Source organism: Macaca fascicularis, chromosome 6 (genome assembly GCF_037993035.2).
Source record: "Macaca fascicularis isolate 582-1 chromosome 6, T2T-MFA8v1.1".
Classification (NCBI taxonomy): domain Eukaryota; kingdom Metazoa; phylum Chordata; class Mammalia; order Primates; family Cercopithecidae; genus Macaca; species Macaca fascicularis.
In genome coordinates this window covers 65972733-65984299 of record NC_088380.1, presented here as the reverse complement: position 1 = coordinate 65984299, position 11567 = coordinate 65972733, and the positions used below count along the sequence as shown (strand labels likewise).

At 40.7% G+C, this 11567-nt stretch overlaps 1 long non-coding RNA gene across 1 annotated transcript; it reads right to left on the bottom strand.

Annotated features, from left to right (window-relative positions):
- Window positions 1-8850: 8850 nt before the first annotated feature.
- Window positions 8851-10370, bottom strand: LOC107129939 (uncharacterized). The gene is made up of 2 exons (XR_001491329.4): window positions 10278-10370; window positions 8851-9040 (listed from the first exon to the last, which is right to left on the bottom strand). It is a non-coding gene; the product is annotated as an uncharacterized lncRNA (long non-coding RNA).
- Between the last annotated feature and the right edge of the window lie 1197 nt (window positions 10371-11567).

The window sequence follows — 11567 nt, the reverse complement described above, 5'->3', positions numbered from 1 at the left end:
CCACTCGTTCATGCATTTTTCTGCATGTGAGATGGGATAGGGTAGCCCTTGTACAGTTCTTCTGTCAGAGATCTTGGTCACATTTGAGTCTCCACTGGGCTAAGGCAGAAACCGTTATGGGAGGATAGGACCACTACCTGGCCAGGCTTTGTTTTCTTTAGCTCAGAGCCTGGAATTGGCTAAATTTGAACAGACAACATTAAAAAAAATAAGGCAATTATACAAATGATATTATAAAGAAAAAGCTAGATACCGTAAGAGCTGGATACCAGCTCAGTGTTGCTGTTTGGATTTGATCATATTCTTTCTTGAGTACAGGAACAAGAGGGCAGCCTAACATTGTCCCTGAAGTCCTCTGCCCACAGCCAGTCAGATCCATGTTCAACCTTAGCAGCTAGGATGCTGGCCATCCACGTGGCCCAGCTCCCGTTTGCACAAGTTCTGGGACTAGGGTGAGGGTATTCTTTTTATAATGCCTTTGTAACACAATTCTGGCATTTTCGGAGAGAGAGTCAATGTTTTAAGCTCTGGGGACTCAACTTGTGCTCTGCTTCACCTTTGGCTAGGGTCCTCTAGTGGAATGGACTCTGCCCAGGGAGTCAGTGGACTGCTGTTTGCTGGTTGATTTTAGACAAGTTCCTTTATGTCTGTGGGCCTCTTTTTCATCTGAGCAAAGACATCTGTAACCTGAGTCACCGCACAATCTTTGTGGTCTAACTCTGGGGCATGGAAAAGTGTGTGTGTGATTTCTCCTCTCCAGTCACTGGTTCTGGGTATGTTCCTCCAAACTGTTCTTGCCTTTTTTCTATTATCCAAACTTTTCTGTGCGGAAGAACAAGATTTAAGTTTGAATGGATTATTGTTTCTTTTCAGATAAACAACTGCTGGTAGTCAGAGGATGACCTATTTCTGAAGCAGACAACCAAGGAGAAGTTTATGGCTTTCTATTCTTTAGACCAAACCAGTGTTCCTTCTTTGAACATATGTTATAGAACTTGACTAATCGCCCTGACAATATGTTGCCAAAGTTTTCTTGGCAATAGATCAAAGTGTGTAATATACTAGCACATCAGCTTTGCAGAGCTCAGACAATGAGAAAACAGATAGGGGTGGGAGAAAGCACTTGAAGTTAATTTTGGAGTCAGACTTTGATAGAAAAGAGGATAGGACTAATTGATTTCTGAAAGAATTACAAGTGGCTGGCATGCCCCATGCCTCACACTGTAATCCTAATACTTTGGGAGGCCAAGGTGGGAGGGTCTCATGAGGTCAGGGGTTTGAGACCAACCTGAGCAACATAGTGAGACTCTGTCTCTACAAAAAATAAAAAAATTAGCCAGGCTTATTGGAATGTGCCTGTGGTCCCAGCTGCTCAGGAGGTTGAGGTGGGAGTATCACTTGAGACTGGGAGGTTGAGGCTGTGGTGAACCATGTTCACACCACTGCACTCCAGCCTGGGCAACAGAGCAAGATCCTACCTCAAAAAAAAAAAAAAAAAAAAAGAATTGCAAGTGGTCAATACATAAGAAAAGATGTCTAACACCTAACCCTCCTAATTAGTATTCTGATTATAAAGATAACAATGCTATCATTTCCCTGCATCATTTTGGCAGAAATGTGAATGGGTGGTTGAACTTGGTGTGCCTGTGAGTTTGAGGAAATGGGCATGCTCATACAACTACCTGATACAACCTTTGGGAGGGCAGGTGGCCGATACATACTGAAATGTGAAATGTATAATCTTCTTGCCCAGAAATTCTGGGTCTAGGACTTATCCTAAGAAGACAACTATACAAATGTAAAAATAGATTTATGTAGTGTGTCTGCAAAAGCATATTCATGGGGAAAATGAGAAATAACTTCAATGTTTATCCATAGAGAACTGGTATAGTAAATTATGATAAATACCTACTGTGAAATCCTGCATAGTCAATAGAAATGATGGTGTAAAGCTTCATATATTAATGTGAAAAATTACTTAATGGTACAAAACAGATTATGAAACACAACAATCATGTTTCTGTACAGTTATATTACTAGAAATATGGGAGGTTGTTCATTTAAATGTCAACAGTTAGAATTTCGGGCTACCTTTACTTCCTTTGCTATTTAACTATTTCCTCTCACACCTATCAACTCCATGTCCTTAGGGAAAATTAGTTAACCTTTCTCACTCTTGGTGAAAATGAAGAGAATACCAAACTCTTAGAGGTTATTGTGAGAATCAAGCAATAATATTCATGTCAAGCACCTAGTAAAAAATGTATTTTGATTTTTTTGGTCATACACAGTTTCCTTTTTTCTTTCATTATATGAGTACAAACAGCTGTGTCCCTATGCCCAAGATTCAAAGAGAGAAAGCTACGTGGGCTTTTGAATAACTTCCACTTATTTTAATGCAGGGAAAGCTCTAGTTCCAAATATGTGGAGCAGTATTTTCCTAAGGCTGCAGTGTGTCAGAAAAAGGCCATATTGAGTCATTGTTTTCTGAAGCCAAGAGAGGAGATTGAGAGACGGATGCTGATGGTCAGGCTAAAATAATATTTCATTCCTGTCATCCTTAGGCAGTTTAAGACCAAGTGATTTTGGATAGATCTACAGTTTCCCTCTTGGTTTGGAAGAACAAAGCTTTTGTTATTTATGTTCTTACACAACAGCGCTTTGTCCTATACTCAGGAGCATGCAAAGCAAACAGAAGATTTCCTGAAAGGCCATCCCATTTATGGTGAGGAGTGAGTCCAAGAGGTAAGTAGACATACTCAGCTACAACCATCTGCAGAGGGCCCACATTGGCAGCAAAAGGAAATAGCCAAGACTCACAGGAGCACAACAGCCAGTCAGGTTTGGGATTCACTTCTCCGATATTGTGCCAAAGTTGGTGGACTCAGCCATTCTGAAACTCGCTGTTCACCTGGGGCCTGCTTTGCTCTACAAAACAAGTAGTCCTGTTTTGCTTTTCATATCTGAGGCAGAAAAATAAAAACGGCAGTATTTTGAGTGTTTTTTCATTGGGAATTTCTGGTCCATAGATAATTATTTCAGATACCCCTGTGTAATCTTTTCAGAGCTGCTGAAAACTGTGGAATAGGGGATAATTAGGGCTCAAGAGATTTCATTAATGGTTAAAGGATTATTAGAAGGACACATACTGTATCCCTCTTCTTATTTCTTTTCCTGCACTAAAACAACTCCTGGCTTGCTACCATACTTCCGCACCCATGTGCAATTTTCACTTAGCAAAAGGTCAAGTCTAAGTAGAATCTCTGAAATTGGGATTGATTCTGATTGGTAACGATGCTAGCTAGTAAGCATTGAAAACTTGTACCAGGTTTTCTGTTAAGTAGTCTGCATGCACTGTCTCAATGTTTCTCAAGGAGTGGTCCGTAGATCACTGGCTTTACAAACATTGATGGGTGGTGGTGGGTGTGGGCAATGAAAAGGCAGATTCCTAGACTCTACTCTAGATCCATGGCATCAGCATCCTGTAGTGGGAGCAAGGGATCTACCATTTTAGCAGGTGCCTTGGGTCATCCTTATGCACATGACGTTGGAGAGCCACTGTGTTATTTCCTAGTGCAAATGTGACTCAGTGTAATCTGCTTTCTTTCCACTCCTCTGATTTCTGTGTGTAAATTCTCATGACAAAAGTTAGACAAAGTACCATGGACTGTAAGATATAGAGCAACTCATGTCCCTTTTAGTTGCTGGTGAGTACAAATGTATCTCCATGGCCAAATTGTTTTTGAGGCACTATGTGTGACATTTATCTCTATTGTGGGAGGGTTAAAGAAGTGAGAACTCTTTCCTTGCTTAGTGGTGGCCTGTGCTCTGGAGGTAGAGAGGAAGACACAGGGGCCATGGAGGTGGGACTTACAGGTGTTGCACAGGTTGTGTAATCCTGATGGTTACCCTGCATGGAGAAGGGAGAGCTTGACCTTTTCCTTGGCCCAGGGCTATGCAAATAGGGCTGGCCCACTTCTGAGAGGGGAAGGTAGCTGATATGCAGGTGTGATTCCCTAGGGCCCAGGAAGACCTGCCTGCCTTCTGTCTTTGCTGTCATGCTTCATGAGGCCTGAAATGTTCACTGGTGGTTATTTCTCTGGTTCTCAGCTTTAGTTCTAGAAAGACCCTATTGAAATGACATGCCACTTGGAAGATAGCAGGAACATTTACTTACATTTTCACGGACTGGTTTAATCTGCTGCTCTGGGGATGACACACAAAAAGATTTAGTTGATGGGAGGGAGGATAGGCCCCTTTGTGGGCCACAAAGAAGAAGCTGGGGAGCCCAGGGAGACTATTCTGGGGGCAGAAGTGAGGAGGAAATGCTCTAAAGACAAACTGTGTCACAGTTCCAAAGGCTGTCCTCCAGAATACATTGTTTTCCTGAAATTCTCCAGCCTCTTCCATCATTTTCTTCTCAGTGAATGTCCAGTGCTGAATAACTGCCCCCTCAGTCACAGGACTGGACTGCAGCAGTGCTGCAGGTGGTGAGGCTCAGTGGCACAAGTGGCTCCGGGAGGGAATCTTGATGTCGGATTCTGGAGCTGCACCAGCAGAGGGGGAAGAGGAGGTAATTACCCACCTCTGAATATGAGATATCCCCCGCCCCCAATGCATTCTTCTGCCAGGGGCAGGATCATTAGAATAAGTGAGACTTAGCTTATCTCATTCAACTCCTTGCCAGGCCCCAGGCAAAGCTTTCAAATATACAATCATTTCCAGAGACTATGTTGGGATCCCCTGCATTTCTTTATCCATTTGTTGAGAAGGACCAGAGATGATGCCTAAGTTTAGTCAAGAGTTTGTTTGTGGGTCCAATGAGCCTCACATTTGATTTTATTGGAATTTTAATCTTGCGGAAATTACCTTATGTTTCAATTTTACAGCATGTTTTTGTTACACTGAAAACATCCCTCAATTTTTCCAATGTTTATTTGTCCTCTAGTGCTAATTTATGTGGTAAATGGTACTGGTTCATTAATTTACTCAGCAGGGAGTAACCACCTTTCATGGGGAGGGGGTGGCTAGGAAGGGGTTTCCAGTGAAGGCACTCATTTTTCTTGGTGGTCATGGTGGGTGCTGGGGAAGGGTGTTCAGTTAGAGGGGCTGCATTTGCAGAAACATGACTCTGTGTGTGAGCCTGGACTTTCAGGAATACGAAGCAGGTAGGCGCGGCAGGTGGGTATTTATGTGACAGTGGACAGTGGAGGAAGATAAGGACGAAGATCACTCATGAGTAGTGAATGAATGAATGAATGATTGTGTATAGAAGTCCATACTCCTTCTCTGGAGTGGCTATTCCTTCACCAAGGAGACTCTGTTCTTTCTTCTACTGCTTCTTAGTGAGCACGTCTAAGTCTCGGTTGATATTCTCTTGCTCTGAGAAATTTCTCATCAATGGGAGGAGAAAATGTAATTAGCTTCAACATTAGCTCATATTTAAGCTGAGAATTCAGCATGAATTCCACACATGGTTCATGTAGTTTGGATAATCAGCATAGCTGTTCATGATAGGTAACCCTCTTTTTTCTCCTCCTTCAAATCATTTTTGGTTTGGTTACCATGACTGAAGCTTAATGACTTCCATTTTTTTTTTTCCCCTCATGCAGGAATCTTTAAATGGTCTAAACTTTGTACAAATTATCATATGAATCATGTCTACTACAGTTACCCCTTCTGTGTCACGTTCTGGGTTAGCGTCCTTGCATGACACAGCAAAATGCAGGGCAGAGTTAAAAGTGTCAAATGAGAACCAGGCAAAAAACTGATAATTAATAGTGACCGACACACTTCACTGTGCTGTTATCTTAGAGGCCTTAAGGAAAAATCTTACTTACAAATATCAGTTGAAATGCAATATGTGATGTTAGTAGACACATTTCACCACATCCGGTAGTTCATTAATTCACCTTCATTTTCTTTTTCTTCTTTTTTTTAAATCTTTTTTTTTTTTATACTTTCAGTACTAGGGTACATGTGTACAATGTGCAGGCTTGTTACATAGGCATACATGTGCCATGTTGGTTTGCTACACCCATCAACTCGTCTTTCACATTAGGTATTTCTCATAATGATATCCCTCCCTCAGCTCCCTACCCACTGACAGGCCCTCATGTGTGATGTTCCCTTCCTGTGTCCAAGTGATCTCATTGTTCAATTTCCACCTATGAGTGAGAACATGCAGTGTCTGGTTTTCTGTCCTTGTGATAGTTTGCTGAGAATGATGGTTTCCAGTTTCATCCATCTCCCTGCAAAGGACATGAACTCATCCTTTTTTATGGCTGCATAGTATTCCATGGAATTCACCTTCATTTTCAATATTGTATATGTTTATTGCAGTGAGCTTAATCCTAATACAAATGACAATTTTATTTTATTTTTATTTATGTTTTTAAATTTTTTTCTTTGAGACAAGATCTCACTCTGTCACTAAGGCTGGAGTGCAATAGCACAACCATAGCTCACTGTAGCCTCCAACTCCTGGACTTAAGTGATCCTCCCAACTTGGCCTCCCAAGTACCTGGGATTACAGGTGTGTGCTACCACACCCAGCTATTTATTTATTTATTTCTCTTTTTTGCAGAGATGGGGGTCTTGCTATGTTGCCCAGGGTGGTCTCAAACTCCTGGATTCAAGTGATCCTCCTGCCTTGGCCTTCTAAAGGGCTAGGATTATTAAAGGGGCATGCCACCATTTCTAACTGACAGTTTTCTTTTAATGAGCAGTCACCATATAATAGGCTCAGTTCTAAGCATATTTGCCCATTTCATCTTCACACCAGCCTAGGAGGTAGTTACTGTGTGTGGCACCCTTTCATATAGGAGGAAACTGAGGCATAATGCTGTTAAGTAGCTTGCTCAAGGTCCAACAATTAAGAGACAGAGCTGGGATTTGAACCCAGGTGGCTGGACTCCAGAGTTTCTACCAACCACCATGTTATACTGCTTTACATGTTTAAAGCAAAGACGTGGTTTTAGCATCAAATATTAACAATGCACTCCCCACATTTTTCTTATTAAATGTAATTGCCAGTTTTTGTATATGTCATTGTCCTAATGTTTTTGAGAAACTTAGACAAAGAGCAAGACCACAGATAAATGGATCCTTCTGTTCAGGTCTCATTACCTAGAAGAGTTTTGACTACAATATATGAGCACTAAAGGTTGATGGTTTATGCTAATTTTAAGTGTAATATATTTCAGAATTTTGTCACATGCATTATTAGTGTGATTTCCTATTCATGGCCTTAGGAGAGACTGATTTAAACAATAACAACAACAACAACAAAATACAACAAAAAATTTCCCCCATGGGCCAAGAGCAAATTTTAATTTGAGGTCCTTTTGTCCAGATAAAGTGTTTTGTTATCTGCACCAAGAACGTGAGCTTTATCCTTATAGCGACCACAGACTCCCATCTCTAGTATCATGATTTTTAATTTGAATTAAAGCTTTTTTTTTTTTTTTTTTTTTTTTTTTGCTTTGTTAAGGTGAGGCAGGCCTTCTTGCTGATATTTTAAAAAGCACCTATTTTTCTTTCGGTTTACACTATAAGGCTCCCTGTCCGCATTGAAACTGTCAGCAGATCCCTACCAGGAAACTGGTTCCGAGGTCTAGGGTTTCCTGAGGTAGAGGCTGGTCCTGTGAAAATAATGGGGCTACTTATCCATGTCACCTGGAATGGAGTTAATACCCTGCCAGTCTTAGTTGATATGACATGCTAACAGGATGGGTCTGAACGTTTTCTATAGTTTACTCATGAGTGACTTTCTTTGGCTTACGTAAATGGCAAGGCCAGACCAATTAGCTTATGGACCTAGAAATCATTCTAGGCCCAGATTTTGAGACACTTTTCCGTCAACCATAGTTGCTCTAATACCTGAGATTTGCTGACAGTGCTTGGTTCAGAAAAAGGTTCACTTTCCTGAGCAATTTTTCTTTTATTGGGATCATCTTAATTCTTGTTTGCGGGGTTGAGATGAAGTAATTATGAGCCAGGACTGCACTTAGCTATTTGGGTGACCCTTGTATACCATGAGCTTCTTAGATAGGGCTGATGTTTTCTAATTAACCAGAAAACATTAATTGATCGTGATGACAGGAGATAGTCTCTTTAGCCAGAACCTGCTACTATAATTCCTGATGAATTGAGAATGATGTCTGAAGGAAGCAGACTCTGACATGGTGCATTAGTAATTTTAGGCAAAAGAGGATAATGGTACTAGTATGTATATTTTTTAGTTTCCTCTTCCATTGCTTTGTTTTGCACAGGCTGAAGAAAATAAATGTAAACAGCATATTATGGTGGCTCAGGGTGGATAATAATGGGACATCACTTCCTTTGTTTCAGTGTGAGGTTGCCCCTGATATGTGACAGCTCCAAGGACTAAATATTTTCAATCCCCAGAAAAATCTCGAGTCCCAGTAACATGTTTCAGGTTCTCATGATTATTAGGATTATAGGAGGGGAAGGCAGTGCTGGTCTTTTAGAAAGCTCTCGTCATGAATGTGTTCTGGAGTGAACATTACTAACAGATGAGCAGCTTGAAGTTGAGTCAAACAAAACTTTTAGTGTTTGTAAGGGTCAGGGAGCCAGGGGACAGTCTGTAACTCAGTTGTATGTTGACACAGAGAATGTACAAAAGCTGTGAAAGTTTCCACTCAGATGACTGTGGATGGTTGCTGGCGATTGTCTTGGACAGTAAGAGTTTTCTTCAGAATTGTAGGAGGTGAAGTCTTCCTATGGGAAATTTTTGGACAAGAATACAAATGAAATGACTTGCATGCCTCAGTTTAGAGTATTCTTGGCCTTGTCTGTCAACAAATGGAGATTTGAACATCGGAATTCTAGGGGGGTTTAATGAAATTTTATTAAGGAGATGAGAAGCAGGGAGTCTGTGTTGAAAATTCAATAAAGGGCTTGTTTTCCATCTCAGCCTGGATAATCTATGTTATCTTCGAGTAAAGGGGGTAACAATTCTAACAACCTGGCTTCCTTAGAAGTTTCCATTCTCACATAGTCACCAAAGGCAGCAGCACTGTCAAATAAACAAAGGTTTAATTAAATAAAAACTATTTAAACAGAGCAGAAATATTCTTCCCTGGCTAGTCACAGATTGGACAATTCAAAGAACAAACCCTGGGGGGAAATTGCCAATGGATTACTTTTTCTGTTTTCTATCTATTGCCATGTTTTTCTTTCTGGTGTCAAATCTCAAGTTGAATTCAGTCAATTATCTACAGCCAACAAAAAGTGCATAAACGTCTCTTCTGTTACTGTTTATATTTCACCACTAAACAAAGCAAAATTTTCTTCTCAGCTTCTTGCCTTAGGAGCTTGTAAGTCCAACAAAACAAATAAAATATTATGTACATTCTATTGTCACTATGAAAGCATAAGGACTCATTTAGTTATGTACAAGTTTATTGCCAAAGTTTTTCTTGTTGCTAATGTTACACTTGCTACAAAATGTGTTAAAGAAACAGACAATTTGCTGAGGATTTGGAAGGATTTGTTATTGTGTTAAGTACATTAAGTATCTAAGGGGTATGGTGTTGGGGTTATGTGTATGTCAGTTTCATATATTTTTTGCTTTCTTATTTTAGTTGCCTCTATAATAATTTTGACTTTAAAATGTTTTCTACAGATCCATTATTAACTGCAAATGTAGAAGCATGGTGTAACAAGTAATTGGTATAACTAACACTAATATGTAATGGGAAATAAGGATACTATTGTAAAGAAAACAAGAAAAACCTGGGGCAGGGGAGCAGTATTGATTCTCTCTTAGAATTCTTAAGATTCTCTGTTCCAACCCTTCTACCATGGAACATTCTTATGTGGTCTAAGTGTCAAAGGTCAAAGGAACTGGGCAGTAACTTATCTTCTTAATTTTCTCTGTGAACATAGATTATTTTCTTTAAGATATGAAAAACTTTTAATTGTGCTCCTGAAACCCATCCCTCTCCCGTCTCAGCCCCGTTGGCTCTTCTTTCTGTGGGTGGGTGAAAAGCCTGCTCATCTGAGAAGGTAGCTCTGAAACTGTTCTGGAAAATCCTCTATTTTCCTCCACAAATGATCGTTTCAGTTTCAAGTTTATTTCAGGTTCATTAATTCTCCCCCTCCTCAGACTTAATAAGAAATGATCCTGCACACGATTAGAATAGGAAAAGGTAAAATAAAATCGAAGCTTATCTAGTTGCCTCAGCGACTTTATGCTTATCACTTTCAGTCAGCATTATTCTACTAAAAATAAAAAGAAAGATGAAAATTACCTCAGGCGTTTGCTGCCGTGCCTGCCCTTTGGTTTCTGGGACGACTCGGGTCCTGAAGCGCGGGCACAGGTGGGATTGCAAAGCCGGGAAGAGACCTTGCTCCAGGTGTAGCTGCGTTTTCCCCAGATCACCTGTCCTTTTCCCCTCCAACAAGGAAGCTGTGATTTTTCTCTGGCCTTTAGAGTCAAAGTGATTCCAGATAATGTGTAGAATATCTCTTCTGTGTTGTTCCAGTGCAGCCCTTTCAGCTTTCCAGAGCCAGTTAGACTTGTTATGAGGAGCTAAGTGATTGGCTGGCTCTGGAGCTCAGTTTCATAGATTATAGCCCAGCGTACGAGAAGCACGAGTCCTATAGTTGGCGTACCCAGAGGCCTGCCAGTTCCTGCCTTAATGCATATGTAGTCGTAATTGAGTTCTGACACGGCCTTGGATGTTTCTGTCCTAAATAGATGACATTGCATCTTCAAGACTGTGTGAGTAATCCTGATTTTTTTTTTTTTTTTTTTAAGCTCAGTAAATTAATTACATGCCCTGGGAGGGAGTGATTGTAAGTAGAAAATACTGAACTAGCAGATGATTCGTTTTTAAGGCACGGTACTATGTGTATCAAGTTCAAAACGATGAATCTTAAAGCTTCTAAGACCTGGCAGGGTTATTCCAGCTTTGTGCCACGAATCACAGTCAAGCCGCATATTGAAGGAGGCTGTTTGATGCATTTGCTAGCTCTGTTTGTTTTATGGGGTCAGTAAAGTGGCAGAGGTCCAACAGGAGCAGGTTAAAGCAGGATGCTGGGATCAAAGCAGTGGCTTAGAGAGCACTTGAGTCAGGCAAGTTTTAAGGTTTCCCACCCCCACCATCTCAGTCCAAAACTGAGAGCGAGCATCAAATATTATAATAAATGCTTTGGGGACACGGGTGCACAGCAGATAGAGCGCAGGAAAAGGAGAAATGTAGAATGATGGCAGCAATGCTTTCGTTCACTGTAATCCGCAGCCAGCTGAAGACACACACTATGAATAACTGAAACATTTTATATGAACAAACATGCTCTTCAGTGGTTCTGTTTATGTGGTAGAGGGCTGAGTGAAACACCATGAGCTTGTTGTAAAAAGCCTTATAAAAGTACATTAAACACGTACAGACACAACCATAACAGAAGAAAGTATGTGGATTGGAATTTGTGATTGGAGCAGATCAAATTAACCCAGGGAAGCCGTTGTTAGGTTTGTATGGTTGCTGAGGGTAACTTCTGTTGCTGACAAGGTTTAGGATAAAGCTGGAGCAGACTGA